The sequence below is a fragment of the Mytilus edulis genome, chromosome 8 (genome assembly GCF_963676685.1).
Source record: "Mytilus edulis chromosome 8, xbMytEdul2.2, whole genome shotgun sequence".
NCBI classification, from domain to species: domain Eukaryota; kingdom Metazoa; phylum Mollusca; class Bivalvia; order Mytilida; family Mytilidae; genus Mytilus; species Mytilus edulis.
The window spans coordinates 68,069,588-68,095,330 of record NC_092351.1 but is presented as its reverse complement, the minus strand read 5'-3'; the positions used below and the strand labels follow the sequence as shown (position 1 = coordinate 68,095,330).

General features: G+C 33.2%; 1 long non-coding RNA gene across 8 annotated transcripts in view; it reads right to left on the bottom strand.

Annotated features, from left to right (window-relative positions):
- The window catches only part of LOC139486847 (uncharacterized), a 49,289-nt gene that overhangs the window by 5,717 nt on the left and 17,829 nt on the right, over positions 1-25,743 (bottom strand). For 2 of the 8 annotated variants that reach the window (XR_011655650.1, XR_011655652.1), the window contains exons 3-4: positions 17,857-17,924; positions 12,477-12,540 (exon numbers count right to left, since the gene is read on the bottom strand). This is a non-coding gene — a long non-coding RNA (uncharacterized lncRNA). The other 6 variants (XR_011655647.1, XR_011655651.1, XR_011655648.1 and 3 more) reach the window with 6 other exon arrangements.

Genomic DNA, 25,743 nt, shown 5'->3' with positions numbered 1-25,743 from the left:
TATGTTCTATTTTTAGCCATGGCGGCTATCTTGGTTGGTTGGCCGGGTCACCGGACACATTTTTTAAACTAAATACCCCAATGATGATTGTGGCCAAGTTTAGTTAAATTTGGCCCAGTAGTTTCAGAGGAGAAGATTTTTGTAAAAGTTAACGCAGGACGACGACGGATGGACGACAACGACAACGACGGACGACGACGTACGCCAAGTGATGAGAAAAGCTCACTTGGCCCTGTGGGCAAGGTGAGCTAAAAACAGCAAAATTTCCTCAAAATTACCAATTCAGGGGCAGCAACCCAACAACCGATTATCTGATTCATCTGAAAATTCCAGGGCAGATAGATCGTGACCTGATCAACAATTTTACTTCCTGTCAGATTTGCTCTTAATGCTTTGGTTTTTGAGTTATAAGCCAAAAACTGCATTTTACCCCTATGTTCTATTTTTAGCCATGGCGGCCATCTTGGTTGGTTCGGGCGGGGCACCGGACACATTTTTTAAACTAGATACCCCAATGATGATTATGGCTAAGTTTGGTTAAATTTGGCACAGTAGTTTCAGAGGAGAAGATTTTTCTAAAAGATTACTAAGATTTACGAAAAATGGTTAAAAATTGACTATAAAGGGCAATAACTCCTAAAGTGGTCAACTGACCATTTTGGTCATGTTGACTTATTTGTAGATCTTACTTTGCTGAACATTATTGCTGTTTACAGTTTATCTCTATCTATAATAATATTCAAGCTTATAACCAAAAACAGCAAAATTTCCTTAAAATTACCATTTCAGGGGCAGCAACCCAACAATGAAATGTCCGATTCATCTGAAAATTTCAGGGCAGATAAATCTTGACCTGATGAACAATAATACCCTTTGTCAGATTTGCTCTAAATGCTTTGGTTTTTGAGTTATAAGCCAAAAACTGCATTTTACACCTATGTTCTATTTTTAGCTATGTCGGTCATCTTGGTTGGTTGGGCGGGTCACCGGACACATTTTTAAAAATAGATTCCCCAATGATGATTATGGCCAAGTTTGGTTAAATTTGGCCCAGTAGTTTCAGAGGAGAAGATTTTTCTAAAAGATTACTAAGATTTACGAACTAGAGGCTCTAAAGAGCCTGTGTCGCTCACCTTGGTCTATGTGAATATTAAACAATGGACACAGATGGATTCATGACAAAATTGTGTTTTGGTGATGGTGATGTGTTTGTAGATCTTACTTTACTAAACATTCTTGCTGCTTACAATTATCTCTATCTATAACAGTACTTTCTGTGGAAAATGTTATTGAAAATCTTCAAATTCTAAGAAAATTGTTAAAAATTGACTATGAAGGGCAATAACTCCTTAGGGGGTCAATTGACTATTTTAGTCATAGTGATTTATTTTTAGTTCTTACTTTGCTGTACATTATTGCTGTTTACAGTTTATCTCTATCTATAATAATATTCAAGATAATAACAAAACTAGAGGCTCTAAAGAGCCTGTGTCGCTCACCTTGGTCTATGTGCATATTAAACAAAGGACACAAATGCCATTTAATGGATTCATGACAAAATTGTATTTTGGTGATGGTGATGTGTTTGAAGTTCTTACTTTACTGAACGATTTTGCTTCTTATAATTATATCTATAATGTACTTTGCCCATTAGTAACAGAGAACTATATTTGGTAAAAATTTACATATATTTACCAAATTAATGAAAATTGTTAAAAATTGACTATAAAGGGCAATAACTCCTTAAGGGGTCAATTGACCATTTAGGTCATGTGGACTTATTTGTAGATCTTACTTTGCTGAACATTATTGCTGTTTACAGTTTATCGCTATCTATAATAGTATTCAAGATAACCAAAAACGGCAAAATTTCATTAAAAATTACCAATTCAGGGGCAGCAACCCAACAACCAGTTGTCCAATTCATCTGAAAAATTCAGGGCAGATAGATATTGACTTGATTAACAATTTAACTTCTTGTCAGATTTGCTCTAGATGCTTTGAATTCATAGTTATAAGCCAAAAACTGCATATTACCCCTATGTTCTATTTTTAGCCGTGGCGGCCATCTTGGTTGAATGGCCAGGTCATCGGACACATTTTTCAAACTATATACCCCAAAGATGATTGTGGCCTAGTAGTTTCAGTGGAGATTTTGTAAAAGATTACTTAGATTTATGAAAAATGGTTAAAGATTGACTATAAAGGGCAATAACTCCTAAAGGGGTCAACTGACCATTTTGGTCATGTTGACTTATTTGTAGATCTTACTTTGCTGAACATTATTGCTGTTTACAATTTATCACTATCTATAATAATATTCAAGATAATAACCAAAAACAGCAAAATTTCCTTAAAATTACCATTTCAGGGGCAGCAACCCAACAACGAAATGTCCGATTCATCTGAAAATTTCAGGGCAGATAGATCTTGACCTGTTGAACAATATTACCCCATGTCAGATTTGCTCTAAATGCTTTGGTTTTTGAGTTATAAGCCAAAAACTGCATTTTACCCCTATGTTCTATTTTTAGCGGTGGCGGCCATCTTGGTTGGTTGACAAGGTCACGCCACACATTTTTTAAACTAGATACCCCAAAGATAATTGTTGCCAAGTTTGGATTAATTTGGCCCAGTAGTTTCAGAGGAGAAGATTTTTGTAAAAGATTAATTTAATTTATGAAAAATGGTTAAAATTGACTATAAAGGGCAATAACTCCTAAACGGGTCAACTGACCATTTTGGTCATGTTGACTTATTTGTAGATCTTACTTTGCTGAACATTATTGCTGTTTACAGTTTATCACTATCTATAATAATATTCAAGATAATAACCAAAAACAGCAAAATTTCCTCAAAATTACCAATTCAGGGGCAGCAACCCAACAACCGATTGACTGATTCATCTGAAAATTTCAGGGCAGATAGATCTTGACCTGATAAACATTTTTATCCCGTCAGATTTCCTCAAAATGCTTTGGTTTTTGAGTTATAAGCCAAAAACTGCATTTTACCCCTTTGTTCTATTTTTAGCCGTGGCGGCCATCTTGGTTGGTTGACCAGGTCACGCCACACATTTTTTAAACTAGATACCCCAAAGATGATTGTGGCCAAGTTTGGATTAATTTGGCCCAGCAGTTTCAGATGAGAAGATTTTTGTAAAAGATTACTTTAATTAACGAAAAATGGTTAAAAATTGACTATAAAGGGCAATAACTCCTAAACGGGTCAACTGACCATTTTGGTCATGCTGACTTATTTGTAGATCTTACTTTGCTGAACATTATTGCTTTTTACAGTTTATCTCTATCTATAATAATATTCAAGATAATAACCAAAAACAGCAAAATTTCCTCAAAATTACCAATTCAGGGGCAGCAACCCAACAACCGATTGACCGATTCATCTGAAAATTTCAGGGCAGATAGATCTTGACCTGATAAACATTTTTACCCAATTCAGATTTGCTCTAAATGCTTTGGTTTTTGAGTTATAAGCCAAAAACTGCATTTTACCCCTATGTTCTATTTTTAGCCGTGGCGGCCATCTTGGTTGGTTGACCGGGTCATGCCACACATTTTTTAAACTAGATACCCCAATGATGATTGTGGCCAAGTTTGGTTTGATTTGGCCCAGTAGTTTCAGAGGAGAAGATTTTTGTAAAAGTTAACGACGACGACGGACGACGATGGTCGACGGACGCCAAGTGATGAGAAAAGCTCACTTGGCCCTTCGGGCCAGGTGAGCTTAAAACAGCAAAATTTCCTCAAAATTACCAATTCAGGGGCAGCAACCTAACAACCGATTATCCGATTCATCTGAAAATTCCAGGGCAGATAGATCGTGACCTGATCAACAATTTTACTTCCTGTCAGATTTGCTCTTAATGCTTTGGTTTTTGAGTTATAAGCCAAAAACTGCATTTTACCCCCATGTTTTATTTTTAGCCATGGCGGCCATCTTGGTTTGTTGGCCGATTTACCGGACACATTTTTTTAACTAGATACGCCAATGATGATTATGGCTAAGTTTGGTTAAATTTGGCCCAGTAGTTTCAGAGGAGAAGATTTTTCTAAAAGTTTACTAAGATTTACGAAAAATGGTTAAAAATTGACTATAAAGGGCAATAACTCCTAAAGTGGTCAACTGACCATTTTGGTCTTGTTGACTTATTTGTAGATCTTACTTTGCTGAACATTATTGCTGTTTACAGTTTATCTCTATCTATAACTAGAGGCTCTAAAGAGCCTGTGTCGCTCACCTTGGTCTATGTGCATATTAAACAAAGGACACAAATGGATTCATGACAAAATTGTATTTTGGTGATGGTGATGTGTTTGAAGTTCTTACTTTACTGAACATTCTTGCTTCTTACAATTATATCTATAATGAACTTTGCCCATTAGTAACAGAGAAAAATATTTGGTAAAAATTTACATAAATTTACCAAATTAATGAAAATTGTTAAAAATTGACTATAAAGGGCAATAACTCCTTAAGGGGTCAATAGACCATTTAGGTCATGTGGACTTATTTGTAGATCTTACTTTGATGAACATTATCGCTGTTTACAGTTTATCGCTATCTATAATAGTATTCAAGATAATAACCAACCAGATGCTCCGCAGGGCGTAGCTTTATACGACCGCAGAGGTTGAACCCTGAACGTTTGGGGCAAGTATGGACACAACATTCAAGCTGGATTCAGCTCTAAATTTGGATTGTGATTAAATAGTTGACACAGCATAGGTTTCTGACACAGAATGAATGTGTTCTAATGAACTTAAAATTTTTGTTTTCTCTTAAAGCAATTCACTATGCTGTTGAATATTAATCCTCTCAAAACAAGAATGTGTCCTCAGTACACGAATGCTCCACTCGCACTATCATTTTCCATGTTCAGTGGACCGTGAAATTGGGGTAAAAACTCTAATTTGGCATTAAAATTAGAAAGATCATATCATAGGGGACATGTGTACTAAGTTTGAAGTCGATTGGACTTAAACTTCATCAAAAACTACCTTGACCAAAAACTTTAACCTGAAGCGGGACAGACGGACGGACGAACGGACAAACGAACGGACAGACGGACGGACGGACGGACGGACGCACAGACCAGAAAACATAATGCCCCTCTACTATCGTAGGTGGGGCATAAAAATGTTTGAAGAAATTTTCTTTTTTATTTATGAAATTTCAAATGAGAAAAATTGAACCCAATTTTTTTAATCACATCCCCCTTTCCCTTATTTCAAAACTAATCTCAATTAAAATTTCTAATGGAGTTTGCAACAATAACTACTCATTTAAATACATCATAAAATATTAAGATGTAAAAAAAACTGCTTGTTATCACTGAATGTTATTTATTATAATTTATCAGTTGGTAGTAAAAAGTGAATATACATTGTATTTTGTATATAACAAAGATTTAAGTTGATTCTGGACAAAGAAAGATAACTCCAATTAAAAAAAAATCTTGCTATTGCACAATATTTTGCAATTAGATATTTCTTGCTTACTATTCTGGACAAAGAAAGATAACTCTAATTAAAAAAAAATTGCTATTTCACAATATTGTGCAATTAGATATTTCTTGCCATTGCGCAATACTGTGCAATTGAAAAGACTTGCTATTGCACAATACTTAATATAATAATTTTAGATCCTGATTTGGACCAACTTGAAAACTGGGCCCATAATAAAAAATCTAAGTACATTTTTGGATTCAGCATATCAAAGGACCCCAAGATTTCAATTTTTGTTGAAATCAGACTAAGTTTAATTTTGGACCCTTTGGACTTTAGTGTAGACCAATTTGAAAACAGGACCAAAAATGAAGAATCTACATACACAGTTAGATTTGGTATATCAAAGAACCCCATTTATTCAATTTTTGATGAAATCAAACAAAGTTTAATTTTGGACCCCGATTTGGACCAACTTGAAAACTGGGCCAATAATCAAGAATCTAAGTACATTTTTAGATTCAGCATATCAAAGAACCTAACTGATTCATTTTTTGTCAAAATCAAACTAAGTTTAATTTTGGACCCTTTGGACCTTAATGTAGACCAATTTGAAAACGGGACCAAAAGTTAAGAATCTACATACACAGTCATGACAGTTAGATTCGGCATATCAAAGAACCCCAATTATTCAATTTTGATGAAATCAAACAAAGTTTAATTTTGGACCCTTTGGGCCCCTTATTCTGTTGGGACCAAAACTCCCAAAATCAATACCAACCTTCCTTTTATGGTCATAAACCTTGTGTTTAAATTTCATAGATTTCTATTTACTTATACTAACGTTATGGTGCGAAAACCAAGAAAAATGCTTATTTGGGTCCCTTTTTGACCCCTAATTCCTAAACTGTTGGGACCTAAACTCCCAAAATCAATACCAACCTTCCTTTTGTAGTCATTAACATTGTGTTTAAATTTCATTGATTTCTATTTACTTAAACTAAAGTTATTGTGCGAAAACCAAGAATAATGCTTATTTGGGCCCTTTTTTGGCCCCTAATTCCTAAACTGTTGAAACCTAAACTCCCAAAATCAATCCCAACCGTTCTTTTGTGGTCATAAACCTTGTGTCAAAATTTCATAGATTTCTATTAACTTAAACTAAAGTTATAGTGCGAAAACCAAGAAAATGCTTATTTGGGCCCTTTTTGGCCCCTAATTCCTAAAATGTTGGGACCAAAACTCCAAAAATCAATACCAACCTTCCTTTTGTGGTCATAAACCTTGTGTTAAAATTTCATAGATTTCCATTCACTTTTACTAAAGTTAGAGTGCAAAACTAAAAGTATTCGGACTCCGGACGACGACGACGACGACGCCGACGCCAACGTGATAGCAATATACGACGAAAAATTTTTCAAATTTTGCGGTCGTATAAAAACAGCAAAATTTCTTTAAAAATTACCAATTGGAGGGCAGCAACCCAACAACCGGTTGTCCAATTCATTTGAATATTTCAGGGCAGATATATATTGACTTGATTAACAATTTAACTCCTTGTCAGATTTCCTCTAAATGATTTGGTTTCAGAGTTATAAGCAAAAAACTACATTTTACCCCTGTTCTATTTTTAGCCGTGGTGGCCATCTTGGTTGGATGGCCAGGTCATCGGACATTTTTCAAACAAGGTACCTCAAAGATGATTGTGGCCAAGTTTGAATTAATTTGGCCCAGTAGTTTCAGAGGAGAAGATTTTTGTAAAAGATAACTAAGATTTACGAAAAATGGTTAAAAATTGACTATAAAGGGCAATAACTCCTAAAGGGGTCAACTGACCATTTCGGTCATGTTGACTTATTTGTAAATCTTACTTTGATGAACATTATTGCTGTTTACAGTTTATCTCTATCTATAATAATATTCAAGATAATAACCAAAGACGGCAAAATTTCCTCAAAATTACCAATTCAGGGGCAGAAATCCAACAACAGGTTGACCGATTCATCTGAAAATTTCAGGGCAGATAGATCTTGACCTGATAAACATTATTACTTCATGTCAGATTTCCTATAAATGTTTTGGTTTTTGAGTTATAAGCCAAAAACTGCATTTTACCCCTATGTTCTATTTTTAGCCGTGGCAGCCATCTTGGTTGGTTGACCGGGTCACGCCACACATTTTTTAAACTAGATACCCCAAAGATGATTGTGGCCAACTTTGGTTTAATTTGGCCCAGTAGTTTCAGAGGAGAAGAGTTTTGTAAAAGATTACTTAGATTTATGAAAAATGGTTAAAAATTGACTATAAAGGGCAATAACTCCTAAAGGAGTCAACTGACCATTTCGGTCATGTTGACTCACTTGTAAATCTATTTTTGCCGAACATTATTGCTGTTTACAGTTTATCTCTATCTATAATAATATTCAAGATAATAACCAAAAACAGCAAAATTTCCTCAAAATGATCAATTCAGGGGCAGCAACCCAACAACGGGTTGACCGATTCATCTGAAAATTTCAGGGCAGATGGATCTTGACCTGATAAACATATTTACCCCATGTCAGATTTCCTCTAAATGCTTTGGTTTTTGAGTTATAAGCCAAAAACTGCATTTTACCCCTATGTTCTATTTTTAGCCGTGGCGGCCATCTTGGTTGGTTGACCGGGTCACGCCACACATTTTTTAAACTAGATACCCCAATGATGATTGTGGCCAAGTTTGGTTCAATTTGGCCCAGTAGTTTCAGAGGAGAAGATTTTTGTAAAAGTTAACGACGACGGACGACGACGGACGCCGGACGCAAAGTGATGGGAAAAGCTCACTTGGCCCTTCGGGCCAGGTGAGCTAATAATATTCAAGATAATAACCATAAACAGCAAAATTTCCTTAAAATTACCATTTCAGGGGCAGCAACCCAACAACAGAATGTCCGATTCATCTGAAAATTTCAGGGCAGATAGATCTTAACCTGATGAACAATTTTACTGGTCTCAGATTTGCTCTAAATGCTTTGGTTTTTGAGTTATAAGCCAAAAACTGCATTTTACCCCTATGTTCTATTTTTAGCCATGGCAGCCATCTTGGTTGGTTGGCCGGGTCACCGGACACATTTTTTAAACTAGATACCCCAATGATGATTATGGCCAAGTTTGATTAAATTTGGCCCAGTAGTTTCAGAGGAGAAGATTTTTCTACAAGATTACTAAGATTTACGAAAAATGGTTAAAAATTGACTATAAAGGGCAATAACTCCTAAAGGGGTCAACTGACCATTTTGGTCATGTTGACTTATTTGTAGATCTTACTTTGCTGAACATTATTGCTGTTTACAGTTTATCTCTATCTATAATAATATTCAAGCTAATAACCAAAAACAGCAATATTTCCCTAAAATTACCATTTCAGGGGCAGCAACCCAACAACGGATTGTCTGATTCATCTGAAAATTTCAGGGCAGATAGATCTTGACCTGATGAACAATAATACCCCTGGTCAGATTTGCTCTAAATGCTTTGGTTTTTGAGTTATAAGCCAAAAACTGCATTTTACCCCTATGTTCTATTTTTAGCCATGGCAGCCATCTTGGTTGGTTGGCGGGGTCACGCCACACATTTTTTAAACTAGATACCCAAATGATGATTGTGGCCAAGTTTGGTTTAATTTGGCCCAGCAGTTTCAGAGGAGAAGATTTTTGTAAAAGTTAACGACGACGGACAACGGACGCCGGACGCAAAGTGATGGGAAAAGCTCACTTGGCCCTTCGGGCCAGGTGAGCTAAAAATGGTTAAAAATTGACTATAAAGGGCAATAACTCCTAAAGTGGTCAACTGACCATTTTGGTCATGTTGACTTATTTGTAGATCTTACTTTGCTGAACATTATTGCTGTTTACAGTTTATCTCTATCTATAATAATATTCAAGCTAATAACCAAAAACAGCAATATTTCCTTAAAATTACCATTTCAGGGGCAGCAACCCAACAACGAAATGTCCCATTCATCCGAAAATTTCAGGGCAGATAGATCTTGACCTGATGAACAATAATACCCCATGTCAGATTTGCTCTAAGTGTTTTGGTTTTTGAGTTATAAGCCAAAAACTGCATTTTACCCCTATGTTCTATTTTTAGCCATGGCGGCCATTTTGGTTGGTTGGCCGGGTCACCGGACACATATTTTAAACTAAATACCACAATGATGATTGTGGCCAAGTTTGGTTAAATTTGGCCCAGTAGTTTCAGAGGAGAAGATTTTTGTAAAAGTTAACGCAGGACGACGACGGACGACGACGGCGGACGCCGGATGCCAAGTGATGAGAAAAGAAATCCCTTAAAAAAATTGTAAACAAAAAATCCCCCCCCCCCCAATCTTTTTTTTATTGAAAACCCCCTTGGATCAATAACCCTTAAACTCAATCCCATTCTTAGTAGTACATTTTCAGAGAGATTCATACACTTAAACACAAGTTATTGTTTTGAAACTAGAAACATGCTTCTTTTCGGCCCTTTTTTGGCCCCCAATCCCTACATATTTTGGGCAATAAACCCAAAACTCAATCCCAGCCTCCCCTTTGATATATGGAACATTAATGTGGTACAATTTCAGAGTGATCCATACAATTACACACAAGTTATTGTCTAGAAACAAGAAAAACGCTTGTTTGTGGCCCTTTTTTGGCCCTTAATTCCTAATTTACTTTGGCCCCATAACCCCTAAAATGAACCTAAACCTTCTTCTTGTGGTTTTAAACAGTGTGGTACAATTTCAGAGCAATAGAAATACTTATACAGAAGTGATTATCCTGAAACTAGAAAAAAAAAATTGCGGTCGTATAAAAAATGTGTCAGGTGACAGCAAAAATGATATCAGCAAAGTACAGGGATGATTCCAGGTGTTTTCAAATGGGTCCCTTGAACATCAAATTGGGAATTTTTATTCTAATTGGGAATTTTTTAAGCATAAAATCTAAGACGAAATAACATTTTCCTGTAAAAACGGGAAATGTATATTATTAAGTTTAACCTGTACACTGATGTTCATGTAAGTTGTAACTTGTAACATTTTGAATAATTCTGGATGGGCTACTGTTATTACATGAATATCATTGAACATGATGCACTAGTCTATCATATTACCTATAGTTACCTAGGCCTATTACAAAAACATATATTTCAGCTAACATAAACCACTGAGGAAAATCATTCATCGGGTATTTTTTCAACAGCAGGTCATCTCTATAAATTTACCTTGATTCAAATGGAGTTCAAGTTGAACTGGTCAATTGTCAACTTCAGAAAAGCAATAACAAAAGTTCATATACTTAATTGATAAGATATTTAAAGCATTGAACCAGTGTTCTTTAAAATTATTTGAATAATCTTCAGAACTTTTGAAATAGTTCCATAATGATGACATCCTATTTCATGAATGGTCTATCATCAACATTATTTTCAAAAAAACGCTCAAACTTTTGTCTTTTGAGGAAATAATTTCTTTTACAAAACAAGTTTTCATCATATTGCATAACCCGCTTTGCTGGGCGATCTGTTTTTTCGAGATCGGCGCCCATTAAACTTTATCAATCAATGACTGTTATATCGAAATTTGAATTTTCTCTCTGCCGCGGTCTGCTTTGACACCCATTTTTATCAACCTGCTGGGCGATCTGCTTTTACAGGATCGAATACTCCTATAACATATTAATCAATTGAATTCGGCTGATAAAATTGTTTGCCAAATTTTGACTGTTAATAAAATGCGATCAGTGATATTGTTTGCCTCAAATAACAGCCGAAAATCGGCCTTTTCCCCTAGAGAAAATTCCCAATTACTGAAAATAATGGCTTAAAATCCCTCCCAAAAAGTTTTACATTTTCCCCAAACAGTGATGGCATTGGTAGTAATGTTTGTAAATATCGTATTCATGTTATTATTTTGATATTAGAAAGCACTTTTGAGATCCGGTTTTCTGATCAGAATCATCATGGTGTTTGTAACACAGGTAGTTTTCAATGCATTAAGTACCATCATTGCTTCTGTTTCTATCCCCTCTCCGAAAAGTATCTTTCAGGTTGAAAATGTCTGACAACCAAAATATAAATGAAAAAACGGTGCAAAAAGACAGCAAAGGTCAGCAAAAATCGGAGATGTGTTCAGAATAAAATATACAAATTTCCCAATTTCAATAAAAAATATGCATTTTTCCCAATGAAAAACGGTAGAGGTAGTTTTGAAAAAAGACAACAATATCACTGGCAATCGTAAAAATCATTCTTATGTGGATTTTAAAACGTTTTGACAACAAACTATGAAAAATTATAGTTGCCTTAATCGGTGACAGATACTTTTCCGGAAATATCGATTTTTATTTTATTTTCCTTAATTGGGAATTCATTTTCATGTACATTTTTTGGGGGATGCTGGCCGAATTAAGGGCCGCTTGAGGGCCGCTAAGCGGCCCTAAACTATATAGTGGAATCATCCCTGCAGTAAGACCTACAAATAAGTTAGCATGATCAGAATGGTCAATTGACCCCTTAAGGAGTTATTGCCCTTTATAGTCAATTTTTAATAATTTTCATAAATTTTGTAAATTTTTGTAAATTTTTACAAAATATTTTCCACTGTTACTACTGGGCCAAGTTCATTATAGATAGAGATAATTGTAAGCAGAAAGAATGTTCAGTAGGGTAAAAACTACAATCACATCACCATTACAAAAGCACAATTTTGTCATGAATCCATCTGTGTCCTTTGTTTAATATGCACATAGACCAAGGTGAGCGACACAGGCTCTTTAGAGTATTGTGGACTTTTATAGTTAACAAAACAGTATAGGTTTTGCTCATTGTTAAAGGTGGTTACGTGATATGAGTTGCTAAAATGATTGTCAATTGTCTCATTGCATTGGCAATCACACCACATCTCTTAATTTTTCTATAATGTTAAAAATCAACATTGACATGCTATTAGATACATAGTTCATAAATCTATCTACTGATTTTCACCATAAAGGTCAGCTCCAATGGCCATACCCAGCCTCAATTCTAATGTACAAGCTGTGATGCTAACCTGAAATATAAAATGCTTTATCATCAAAAATTAATTTTGTTTTAGGCAGATCATCGGTATATGTTTCCTAAGATAGAATTTTCTTATTCTTTGCCAAAATGAAGATTTTACTAAGCTTTTTTCCAAAATACAATAAAAAAGATGGGTTATCAAGTTATTTATCAAGCTGTGTCGTTGAAAATTGCCTTAAATTGCTTAGAATGATTATGAAAAAAACCACAATTTGTGCAATTAAAATAATCTATGCGATAGAATTTTGAAATTAATTGTGAGAAGATAGGTCTTATTATAAGTTTTAAGAAAAAAACATAATTTGACTTGTTTCTTGCTACAAGAAAAATTAAAAAATTTCCCTATCAGCATGATCAGTCTGGTTTAACTTTTTTACTAAAAGAGTTAAATGGCTTAGTTGAAAAACAAGAGGCTCTCAAGAGCCTGAATCGCTCACCTTGTAAACAATGCCTTCGGCCATGTTTTTTGACGAAATAAAAAATAAAACACAAACTATATTTTATACACCCTACTAATCATTCAAATGAAGTTTGGTTGAATTTGGTTGAGTAGTTTTAGAGGAGAAGATTTTTTAAAGTTAGCAAAGATGATGAACAAATTGTGAAAAATTGTCATTAAAGGACAATAACCCCTTAAGGGGTCAATTGACAATTTTGGTTATATTAACTTATTTGTAGATCTTACTTTGCTGATCATTTTTGCTGTTTACAGTTTATCTTTATCTATAATAATATTCAAGATAATGACCAAAAACTGCAAAATTTCCTTAAAATTACCAATTCAGGGGCAGCAACCTAGCAACGTGTCGTCTGATCCATCTGAATATTTCAGGGCAGATAGATTTTGACCTGATAAACAATTCAACCACAGTCAGATTTGATCTTAATGCTTTGGTTTTTGACATTTTACCCCTATGTTCTACTTTTAGCCGTGGCAGCCATTTTGTTTGGATGGCCGGGTCACCGGACACATTTTTTAAACTAGATACCCTAAAGATGTTTGTGGCCAAGTTTGGATTAATTTGGCCAAGTAGTTTCAGAGGAGAAGATTTTTGTAAAAGATTACTAAGATTTCCGAAAAATGGTTAAAAATTGACTATAAATGGCAATAACTCCTAAAGAGGTCAACTGACCATTTCGGTCATGCTGACTTATTTGTAAATCTAACTTTGCTGAACATTATTGCTGTTTACAGTTTATCTCTATCTATAATATAATAATATTCAAGATAATAACCAAAACAGCAAAATTTCCTTAAAATTACCAATTCAGGGGCAGCAACCCAACAATGATTTGTCCAATTCATCTGAAAATTTCAGGGCAGATAGATCGTGACCTGATAAACAATTTAACCCCATGTCAGATTTGCTCCCAAATGTTCCCAATACTTTTTAAAATAAGAAAAGAGAAATTTTATAAAGAAGACAATGGTTGAAATGATTGGTGATCAGGGTAATCATATATCTGACCAATCCACGATTCTCTCAGAACAACATAACTTTTATAAAAAATTGTATTCAAAGAGAAAAATTGATTGTTCAAGTGAAAGCTTTTTTTCTCATGATGTTGCCCTCACACAGGAACAACATGACCTGTGTGAGGGTAACTTGACATATGAGGAATGTGCTATAGCATTGAGTAAGATGGAAAATGGGAAATCCCCAGGAAGCGATGGATTTACTGTCGAATTTTACAAATTCTTTTGGAGACATCTTGGACCATTTATTTATCGATCATTATTCTATGGATATGAATCTGGACTTTTTTCAGATTTTCAATCAATCAAAGTGTCATAACTTGTATACCAAAAGAAGGAAAAGATAAGCGATATATATTGGTAATTGGCGACCTATCAGCCTATTAAATACAGACATTATGATAGCTTCTGCTGCTATAGCAAACAGAGTTAAGTCTGTATTACCGTTTATCATTAGTGACACTCAAAAGGGATTTATCAAGGGGAGATTCATTGGGGAGAATACTAGATTATTGTATGATTTGATGCATTATCTTGAATATCACAACATAAGCGCCTTACTTTTATTAGTTGATTTTGAAAAGGCATTTGACTCTGTTGACTGGGTATTTTTACAAAAAGCATTAAAAAGTTTTAATTTTGGTCCTCCGATGTGCAGATGGTTCGAGACTCTCTACAAAAGTGCTAAAAGTTGTGTAATCAACAATGGCAATTTGTCAAATTTTTTCAATCTTGAGAGGTTGCAGACAAGGTGACCCGCTCTCCCCTTATTTGTTTGTTATTGGTGTAGAGTTATTATCGTTGAAACTTAAGTCAAACCCCAAAATTCACGGTATCCTCATTAATGAAAAACAAACACTTTTAAGTCAGTATGCAGATGATACTTTTCTAACTTTAGATGGTAGTGAGACATCACTACAAGAAAGCCTCAATTGTTTTGATTCTTTTTATATGTTATCTGGATTGAAAATGAACAAATCAAAGACAAGAGCTGTTTGGATTGGTAACAAAAAATATTCTGATCAAATATTTTGTCCTAATTACAATCTTATGTGGTCACACAAAAACTTTAGACTTTTAGGCATAGATTTTTCGCTTGATTTAAAAAGTATTCTTGATATTAATTTTAGAAAAAAGATCAAAGAGGTTTCAGCTATACTAAAAAGCTGGCAACATAGAAAATTAACATTACTAGGTAAAATTACTGTAATTAAGACTCCGGCATTGCCGAGACTGATTCATTTGTTGACTGCCCTGCCAAATTTACCTCACTCACAATTAAATGAGCTGAGTGCTATGTTTTTTTAATTTCATTTGGAATGGTAAGACTGATGGAGTAAAGCGTAGTACTCTGATTTTTCACAGGGAGGATTAAATATGGTGCATTTGCAGTCTTTCTGTACATATCTTAAATTATCTTGGGTAAAGAGATTTTTATCAAATTCAGATGGTACTTGGCAGAATTTATTACTAGCAGAACTAAAACAGTTAGGTGGTGACAGAGTCTTTACATTACAAAAGGATAAGATTAAACAAATTTCTAATCGCTTAAAAAATCCATTTTGGAAAGACATATTTGAATGTCTACACATGGCAAAGCCTTATACAAAGTTATGTGCTCCAGAAATTTTGTCATTGGATATTTTAAACTTTATACCAATATCTGAATACCCTGTTTATATGAAATGGAAGTTATATGGTATACAGTTTATAAGGGACATTGTAGATAGTCAAAGTAAATCACTACTAACATTCCAACAAGTAAGACAAAAACTTAATTTGGAAAATTGTGATTTGAACTTAGAAAATTTTGTTCCTTTTGATGCATTTTCTAAAAGGATCTTGGAAAATAAGAAGTTAAAATCTGTATACAGAGATCTTGTAGATAAAATATGCATACTCCCATATGAGAAATTTTTAAAATGGGAGGATGTAACAAATTCTGAAATCTCAGAATGGTCTAAGTATTTTTCTCTTTTGAAAAGATGTTGTAGGGATACATATTTAAAGAATTTTCAATATAAAATATTACATAGAATTATACCTACTAATACATTTTTATATAGAATTAAGCAAAAGGAAACAAGTCTATGTACCTTCTGTAATGAGGAAGAGGAAACAATAGAACATTTATTTTATGATTGTAATGTTACATACAATTTTTGGTTGTCATTTTTACAGAAAATTAAATTATTTGATGAGCATTTCAGCATTAGTAAGACAGAAATTTTATTGGGATTTATTACTAAGAGTTTGTTTATAAATTTGTTAATAATTATAGCTAAAAACTACATCTTTAGATGTAAGTTAAGAAATATAGCTCCTAGTTTTATAAGACTTAAATTCAGAATAAAACAATACCAATCAAATGAATTTTATATTTCAAACAAAAATAATAGAGCAGCATCTTATGAAAGATTCTGGTCCCCACTACATACAATTTTTTCATGATTTATATTATCATTTATACTTTAAATTATACTATAGTGAGCAGTGGTATTTTGAATTTTTACTTTATATATAGACATGCATGCATACTAATGGTAAGATTGCAGCAACTGTGTGTAAGTAGTGAGAGAAAGTGTAAGTGTGAGTAGCTATATTCTTTTTTTTCCTTTAATAACTATATTCTTGTATTATGAAGATAAATTTAAAAAAAACAAAATGGATAGTCTTGTATATAACTTTCAATATTTACCTCAAAAACCGTAGTCAGGTGGTGATTGTAGGGGTATTGTAAAATCCTGACTATTGAAAAACAAATAAAAGATAAAAAAAAAAATACCCCAATGATTGTTGTGGCCAAGTTTAGTTCAATTTGGCCCAGTAGTTTCAGAGGAGAAGATTTTTGTAATAGATAACTAAGATTTATGAAAAATGGTTAAAAATTGACTATAAAGGGCAATAACTCCTAAAGGGGTCAACTGACCATTTCAGTCATGTTGACTTATTTTTAGGTCTTACTTTGCTGAACATTTTTGCTGTTTACAGTTTATCTCTACCTATAATAATATTCATGATAATAACCAAAAACAGCAAAATTTCCTTAAAATTTCCCATTCAGGGGCAGCAACCCAACAACGGGTTGTCCGATTCATATGAAAATTTCAGGGCAGATAGATCTTGACCTGATAATCAATTTTACCCCGTCAGATTTGCTCTAAATGCTTCGGTTTTTGAGTTATAAGCCAAAAACTGCATTTGACCCCTATGTTCTATTTTTAGCAATGGCGACCATGTTTGTTGATAGATCAAAACTTCGAAAAAGTTTACAATTTATAAACTAGATACCCTAAGGAACATTCAGTTAAAGTTTGGAAGTATTTGGCCCAGTAGTTTCAGAGGAGAAGATTCTTGAAATAGTTTACGACGACAGACGACGGACGACAAGTGATGGCATAAGCTGACTTGGCCCTTCGGGCCATGTGAGCTAAAAATGATTCTTAAACACAAATCTTCAAATGTTTTGGTATTTGTTCAAATATTTAGAATAATGCAATAAATCAGCAAAGGTTCTTCATATACATAGACAGTATAACCAATAAAATTTCACATCTGCCTACAAATTTACTGATTCGAGCAAATAACTAGACTGAATTTGTACTGCAATAGTACAATCCAAGATGGCGGTATTCCATGAATCTACCTTAAATTAGACAGCTATCTAGCAACACAGCAATTATTTATGTAATTAAATCATATCCTTCAATTGATAAATGAGAGTAGACTTCTGACCATCTCATAATCCTAGAGCAATATTTCCAAAGAAAATCTATAAAACATTTGATTCTTTTTTTTTAAAAACAGGAAAAATATACTGGTACTTACCTTTGTTTTATCTGTATTAGACCAGAAAGTCTTTTGCCAACACCATGAAAACATCTCACAGAAAGAACCTATAAAGGAATTTAAATGGATACATTATGTATTTTACAAATCCATTTCTAAGGCTAAGCGGAAATCCATTTCTGTCAATATAAAATTAACCAAATATCGTTCTGATTTCTTACAAGATGTACACATAAGTGTAACATCAACACCAGTTTGTAAAATAAATATTTAAGATGGAAAACATAAGATAAGTGAAAGGTCAATGATTTGAACTTCAACTGCACAAATATCATCTGCATATTTTATAGTTATCTCCCTTTGAATGAAGAAAACTTGTTGTTAATAGACCACTTTCGAGTTTGTCTGTCATCATAAAAACTTGTCAATTATGCACACCTTTCTGAGGCCATTTACCAGATAGAGGGAATTGCCTTTATATTTGCACTATAAACGTTCATCAAGCGTCTTAGTGATCGTCATTGTGCAGATAAACTAGAAATAATACTTGTTCTGTAGGTACTTAATCACAATTCCCTAATGACACCAATGCTGAAAGACAATTATGAGAATTCAATTCGCAGAAAAATTGTGCAAGTTTTCCAACCACTTGCTCAACTTTGGAACAAAACTGACGACGCCCCTAAATGCAAGAATGATGTTCACTAAAAGTTTTTGACGGAAATGCATTGAACTCAAAAGTTGTCAATTGACAATGATTGAGTTAGTTTTATTCCTACCTAAGGATTTACTTTTGCTATTTTAATAGAATCTTGTAATGTACATGTTATCCACAATATTATACTGGTAAAATAATTCTCCAATGGTCTTTTGCATGCTGAAAATAAGTATACTTTTTGTTGTCTATAAATTTGCAATTTTTATCAAATATTTCTAGAAAATATATGAAGAAATTGTTTAGCTTAAAAACAGTTGTTTACTTATTTTGTTTGAGCTCAGACTTTGTTTAAGATTTATTTGACCATCTTCCATGGAGCTGCTTCCTGGCTGCCAATGTTACTGTCCTCATTTCTTTTGTCCATGTGTCATTAGAAATAAAGTTTTTCAAATAAATATGTCAGATGCACTTTTTTTAGATTGTCCATTCTTAACATACTGGAAGTGTTTTGACTAGACAAGGACCAATATTTAATTTTATATATCTACAGTATATATTTAAGTAAAATTGGTCCTTATGGAAAAAGGAAAGACAAACTTTTTAATTTCAAATTCATGTTAAGGTGGTACCCAACACTTTCACTAAAATTAATTTGGCTCGTTTAATTTTTATAAAATTTTGACAAAGTATTTACTTTGACCCTTTAACAAAAATATAAAAAAATCAAAAAATTTGAACCAACTGTTTTATCAGAAAAATTACACTGGTTATATAGCAGTTTGGCAAACACTAATTTTGATCATTGAGAAGCTTTGTATTGCCTTCACAACGCAACGTAATTAAAACGTTTAGCTGATATTACAGAGTTATCTCCCTGTAGTGTTAGGTACCACCTTAACATACAACTTCTAATCTTGCTGAAAATGGATAGAATCTTCATACAATTTAAACTATAAATATTTTTTTCAAACTTACACAAAAAATATTCTGAATTAAATTCTGTATTGAAAAAGCAAACTACAAAATATCAAGTTAATACTTTTTTGAGCAAGAAGAAAAAAACGGAAGAAAACTGATTGGCTGGACTGTTGGCTGGACTGACGGACGGACGGACGGACGGACGGACACACAGAAAGACTAGAGAAGACAGACAGACAAGAGACAGGACAGACAGACAGGACAGACAGACAGACAGACAAGAGACAGACAGACAGAGACAGACAGACAAGAGACAGACAGACAGAGACAGACAGACAAGAGACAGACAGACAGAGACAGACAGACAGACAGACAGACAAGAGACAGACAGACAGACAGACAAGAGACAGACAGACAGACAAGAGACAGACAGACAGACAGACAGACAGACATACATACAGACAGACAGACAGACAGACAGAGACAGACTTTGTCTGATGGAGATAAAGTAATTGACTTTTTTTTAAATGTTTGAAGATTAATTTACAACAGCAAAATCATAACTGAACATGTACTTACAAGGGAAAAATCCATGTATGGGTAACTTCGTGTGAATGTATATTATAAAACTACAAATCATATGACTGTCATACAAGTGAAACCTAAATGTCAATAATAATCTTAATCAACTAGTTTTCCATGTTTATGCATGTACCAAAAAAAAAATAAAACAATGTTCCAAGAATATTAACATGATGCTCCATTCTTCTCATAAAAACTACAATATGGTGCAATCTTGATGCGACCAATTAGTGTGAATTCATTCCAAATTTTAATAAGCTTAAAACAGGTAGAATTCAACTGTGTTTAAAAGGAATGTACAATGAGTAAGTATATAACACCATAATATTATCATCATAATAAATCAATTATCTATATCAAAGTCAAAGGATAACGTTTTTAATCAGAGATTTTCTTGGTTTTGGGCATCTTTCGTCATAACAACAGTTCGTTCCTGGACTATCATTAAAAGGAGAGGAGATGTCATAAAATTGCGTCACAAAGTGGTTAATACATTCTTTGTGTGACATATGAAGGACGCCATTTAACCATATCATTTTGTTATACATTACAATTAACACATTTATTAATTAGTCCTTTGTTGTCGATTGCTATAATATGCAATCACCTGATTATTGATTTTCTGTCAAAATCTTAACGAGTTCAAGGTGAATTCAAAGTATTGTCTGATCAGATAAAGTCTGAGAAACACGAAAAAAGTAAATAAACAAAATGGAAGAAAATATTAAAATTGTATATATATATATTTCTCTCGCCAAATTCTTTCGCAAATGACGAATTTTAATCGCCACATTTATGATTTTTTCACAAATTGCGAAAAATGGTGATCGCCAGGGGAAACCCTGATTGTGTTATGTGTGATGTTTTCTTTGTCAGTATGTTTGCTGTTCTTTTTCCTTTTTAGTCATGGTGTTGTCAGATAAGTTTGAATGCCCCTTTGTTATCTTTCGCCTCTCTTTCACTAATAATGATGTCAGAAAATAGTCAGTTCTATGAAAGTTTTGTATAATCTTATTTATTTATAGTGGATCTAGAAACAAGTTTTTCAACTTATATTATCCCCTTTCCGCTTTGCGGGTGCTAGTGCTGCCTTGTAGCGGCATTAGCCTGCTTTTTTTTTCTTTTAATTCTTCAATGGTGTCTTTTACATGCAAGAGATATGGCTCTCTGAACACAGGTCAGCCATTTATCGTTCCCTTCCGACGAACTATCATCGTTTCCTCAAGAACATACTTGCAAATGGTGTCAAGGGAGAGCAGAAAATTCAAGCCCTGATGTATATTCTATGATGTGTTAATTGATGCCATGTCTTTGAAGTGTGAATGTAGCAATGGTTGTGATCGGTCAATGAAGTTATTTTATGTAACATATATTTGGGAGGAGGAATGCATTCCTTGGTATACCAAATCAATGTTGTGTATTTTTACACTGTTTTAACCTGAGTATAAAGTAAAAAAAAAGTTTTCCATAAATTTGAATTATGACATTTATGGAGAATTTATTTTACTGATTTTGCCCTTCACTATACCAGTACATCATTTGCTTGATTTGATCCATTTCATGTACTTTTCAATCCCAGTACTTTTACCTAGTTTGACATAGTTTGAAATAGCAAAAATTTAAAATAAAATCAAAGCCAGGTTCTACTCAGCTTTACAGTAAAAAAGCTTTTCTACATATTGCAGACATTAATCTTGATGAAGATTGGCAATAAATGCTCTACTATTCTTGCATTTTGTATGGTAAACAATGGGTATATTGAATATTTTTTTCAGAATAGTAATCATGATTGTATGTAATATCCCTTTTTTTCTCCAAATGTAAAATGGTATCATGCCATATCAGTTTACCTGCATATTTTCATCCAAGTATCTCAATCCTTATGTATTAAATCTTTGTTTTGGGCTGTTACAGCATTTCCTTTGGTTAAGCTATAATTTTCTACATATTTTTCTACATTTAATGTTATAAGAGCATGCAGTATGACATCCTCACTCTGGGTTGTAAGAACAGGATGTTTATTCTGGTGTCGTTCAAGCATTGTGACACTGCCAGTCCTTCTCTTTGGTTCATTAACCTTTGCCAAACCCCAAAATTTTTTTATCTGCTGCTGCTCATTAATATTTTGCACATTAATTGACCACTGTGTATCATCTCCACCGGAAATTGGGTACTAACGAAGCGGAGAGAAATAGAAAAAAAAGTAAACAAGTTAAGAATTCATTCAATTTAAAGCATTTCCACTCATTTGATGAGGGTGCCGCTTAAGAAATGATTTTCTGATATATAATTCTTTAAATTATTAGGCCGATAAGTACAAAATTAATACAAGATTTTGTGTAATACTCCAAAACTTGCCACTTAGTACCAGAAAATTTCGAGGTCGATCGTCCTCTGTCGCCCCATTCTCAAGATATTGAACTGTTTTTCATTATTTTTCCAGACATGTTTTTAGATTATTATAGTGTGGCATCATATTTACTGAAATTTGTTGTCAAAAACATGTTTTTTTAAAGAATATGGACAAAAACATTGTTTGTTTGTTGTACGGCAAATTGCAGGAAGTTGTACGGCGAATTGCAAAACAACAACTTTTGTCTGTACGGCGTCTTGCAACATATTATAATTTTAAGAGGAAATTAATCACTGTTGAGACAATATCAAGTGAAGATATTTTGTTGATATCAAAGCTTTACAGGCTTACAAATATACAAAATGTTTACTTATCAAATATTATTAAATATATGCCGTTAATTCAGTTCAGAAGGCCTCGTTGCGTACTGCTTTTCGATTTTGTACAAAAAGTTTTTTTTTTCAACCATATTATCCTAAATACATTTATATATCGTTATACTACTAACGACTGTTGTCCTGTTTGTTGTTAGGTTAAAATTGTGTAAGTTCAATAAAATAAAACGTCCATTCATCTTTTCTTGGTGCTAATTTTTTTTAGATAAAAACAGTGGAGATGTGGTATGATAGCAAATAAGATAACTATCCATCAGGATAAAATAAAGTGTATGCAAGCAATTATATGCTATCGTACGGCCTTCAACAACGAAAACTCGTACCTTATAGTCGGCTATAAAAAGTACAGACAGAAAAATGTGGAAGGACTCAACAAGAAAACTAACGGCCTAACTCATATACAGTGTAACAAAACAATTTATGAAAACAACAAATAAGACAGAGATGAAGAAACGACAACCACCGAACCACAGGATCGAGAATTCTGACAGACAAAATTAAGAAAATACTTTGTTTTCATCGAAAGTAAGGAGAAATTAACAAATTGTGAATTGCATTTCGAATTAATTTTTGTTGTCAGTTTCTTTCTGAAAATATATAATTTGCATACATCTTAAACGCTGTCAAGCAAATGGTATTTCTATCTAATGCATTTTATCAAATGCATAATTAGATTGGGGGGGGGGGGGGGGGGGTCCGTAATCTGATAATTGTAAAAAAAATCATAAATGAGCTGATAGTCAAATACAAAAGACTATTTAAGAAAATAAAACTATTTTCACCATTACTTCATTTTGTCTGGTCCAGTAATATAGTCAATCTTTCAAGTAACATTTCATTTCATATAATTCTATTGAAACACCTAACAGTTGATATTTTTATGTCATTTGATCTCTGGATGAGAGTTAACATCTCATTGGTAATTATAACATGTATAACACATCTTCTTATTTTTAAATTTATAATAAATGTTGGTATATATAACAGATAAATTCTTTGCAATGATGACATGTATAGATATCTTCAAGGATGTATGATATAAAACAATTACGATTAATTGTATTACACATACATTTTACTGTATTTACTTGTTATCCTTAACTAGAGGCTCTAAAGAGCCTGTGTCTCTCACCTTAGTCTATGTGCATATTAAAAAAAGGACACAGATGGATTCATGATAAAATTGTGTTTTGGTGATGGTGATGTGTTCATAGATATTGGCCCACCCCTGTGACGCCATATTACTTTACTGAACACTCTTGCTGTTAACAATATATCTATCTTAAATGCACTTTGCCCAGTTGTTACAGAGAAAAACATTTTGTAAAAATATACCAAAATTTACCAAATTTATGAAAATTGTTAAAAATTGACTATAAAGGGCAATAACTCCTTAAGGGGTCAATTGACCATTTTGCTCCTCATGACTTATTTGTAGGTCTTACTTTGCTGTACATAATTGCTGTTTACAGTTTATCTCTATCTATATTAATATTGGAGATAATAACCAAAAACAGACAAAGGAGAAGGGGCTATAAGGGGCAAAATTGGCCCCACTTCAGAATCTATTGATATTTCTTTCAACTAATCTCTATGATATGGAGCTTATAAAACACAAAAAATTTCATAGTTATCTCTTGCGGTTTTCTTGTTATGACGTCGTAAAAATGGTAGGACGACTAAGCTTAAATATCAGATTTTTACGTATTTTATCCTTTTTTTATGTATTGTGTACATTTTACAATAGATTACACCTTAAATAATCAACGTGAATACATTATTACTAGTGAACCATTGTATTAATACAATGAAGAACAAAACTAATCTAAAGTTTAACTATTTAATATCAATAAAATAGTTGCTATGGTAACAACAAGTTAACATTCGTTCTATGTATGATCAAATTATAGAAATTTTTCACCAGAGAAAATCTACAGTTAAAACGAAGATGTGGTATGATTGCCATTGAGAACAATGTCCACAAGAGACCAAAATAACACAGACATTAACAACTATAGGTCACCAAACGGCCTCCAACAATGAGCAAAGTCCATACCGCATAGTCAGTTATAAAAGGCCCCGACAATGTAAAACAATTAAACGAGAAAACTAACCGCCTTATTTATTTTTCTTTTAACTTGAATATCCAAAAATGCGTTTGTGTGTACTTTAATGTATTCGGCTGATAAAAACACAAGAAGGTGGGACATATTATGTACTAGTATACATATAATATATGAATAAAGATCGCAATTTCATAAACTATACATTTCAACAATTACCAGCTCAACCTTAATAAAACTGAAATATTGTTAGCACATTTTTTTTATTTTTTGTTGTTAAAGTGTCTTTACAATATCATGATAATGTGATTTTAAACGACAAATGTAAAAAATTACGAAACGATGAAAAACAATTGGATTTGATGGGACTAGAACGTACACCCCCATACCCAATGCGCAGCGTGTAGGCGATTTGAACCACATTGACACAACAATTATTTGAAGTTAATAACTTATATTGATCATTTTGATTCATAAACAGTAGGAACCTTTTTTTTCATTTCTTTACTTCTTATTCAACTAAATTGTTTATATCAATGATATGGCCATTTCATCATTGTTGGTTATATCATGGTCCAAATTATTTTTGTTTTACCAAACAGACGTTAATAGTGCAAAATGGAAACTGAAGTTTCAAAGTCGTCTGGGGCGTGTTGTATTGGTCTCTTCTGCACATCTCCAGAATGTCTTCTGGTGAAGAGTAAAATAAAAAAAAAATTTGACGTCGAATATAGCAGATTTTTGTTATGTTGGATGACATAAATTAAGTTTTCGATAACTTTTTTTTTTTTTTTTTTTTTAGAAAATTAAGATACGTCCCGTAGACATGCATGACTGTGAAAGTGTGCTCTGTTTGTTACAATTTTCTTTGTGCTTTCCTATATCTCAATTTTTCTAAACAAACCAGGCTTAATCTCCCGCTATTTGATTTTTAAGAATAATCTTAAACTGCACGAA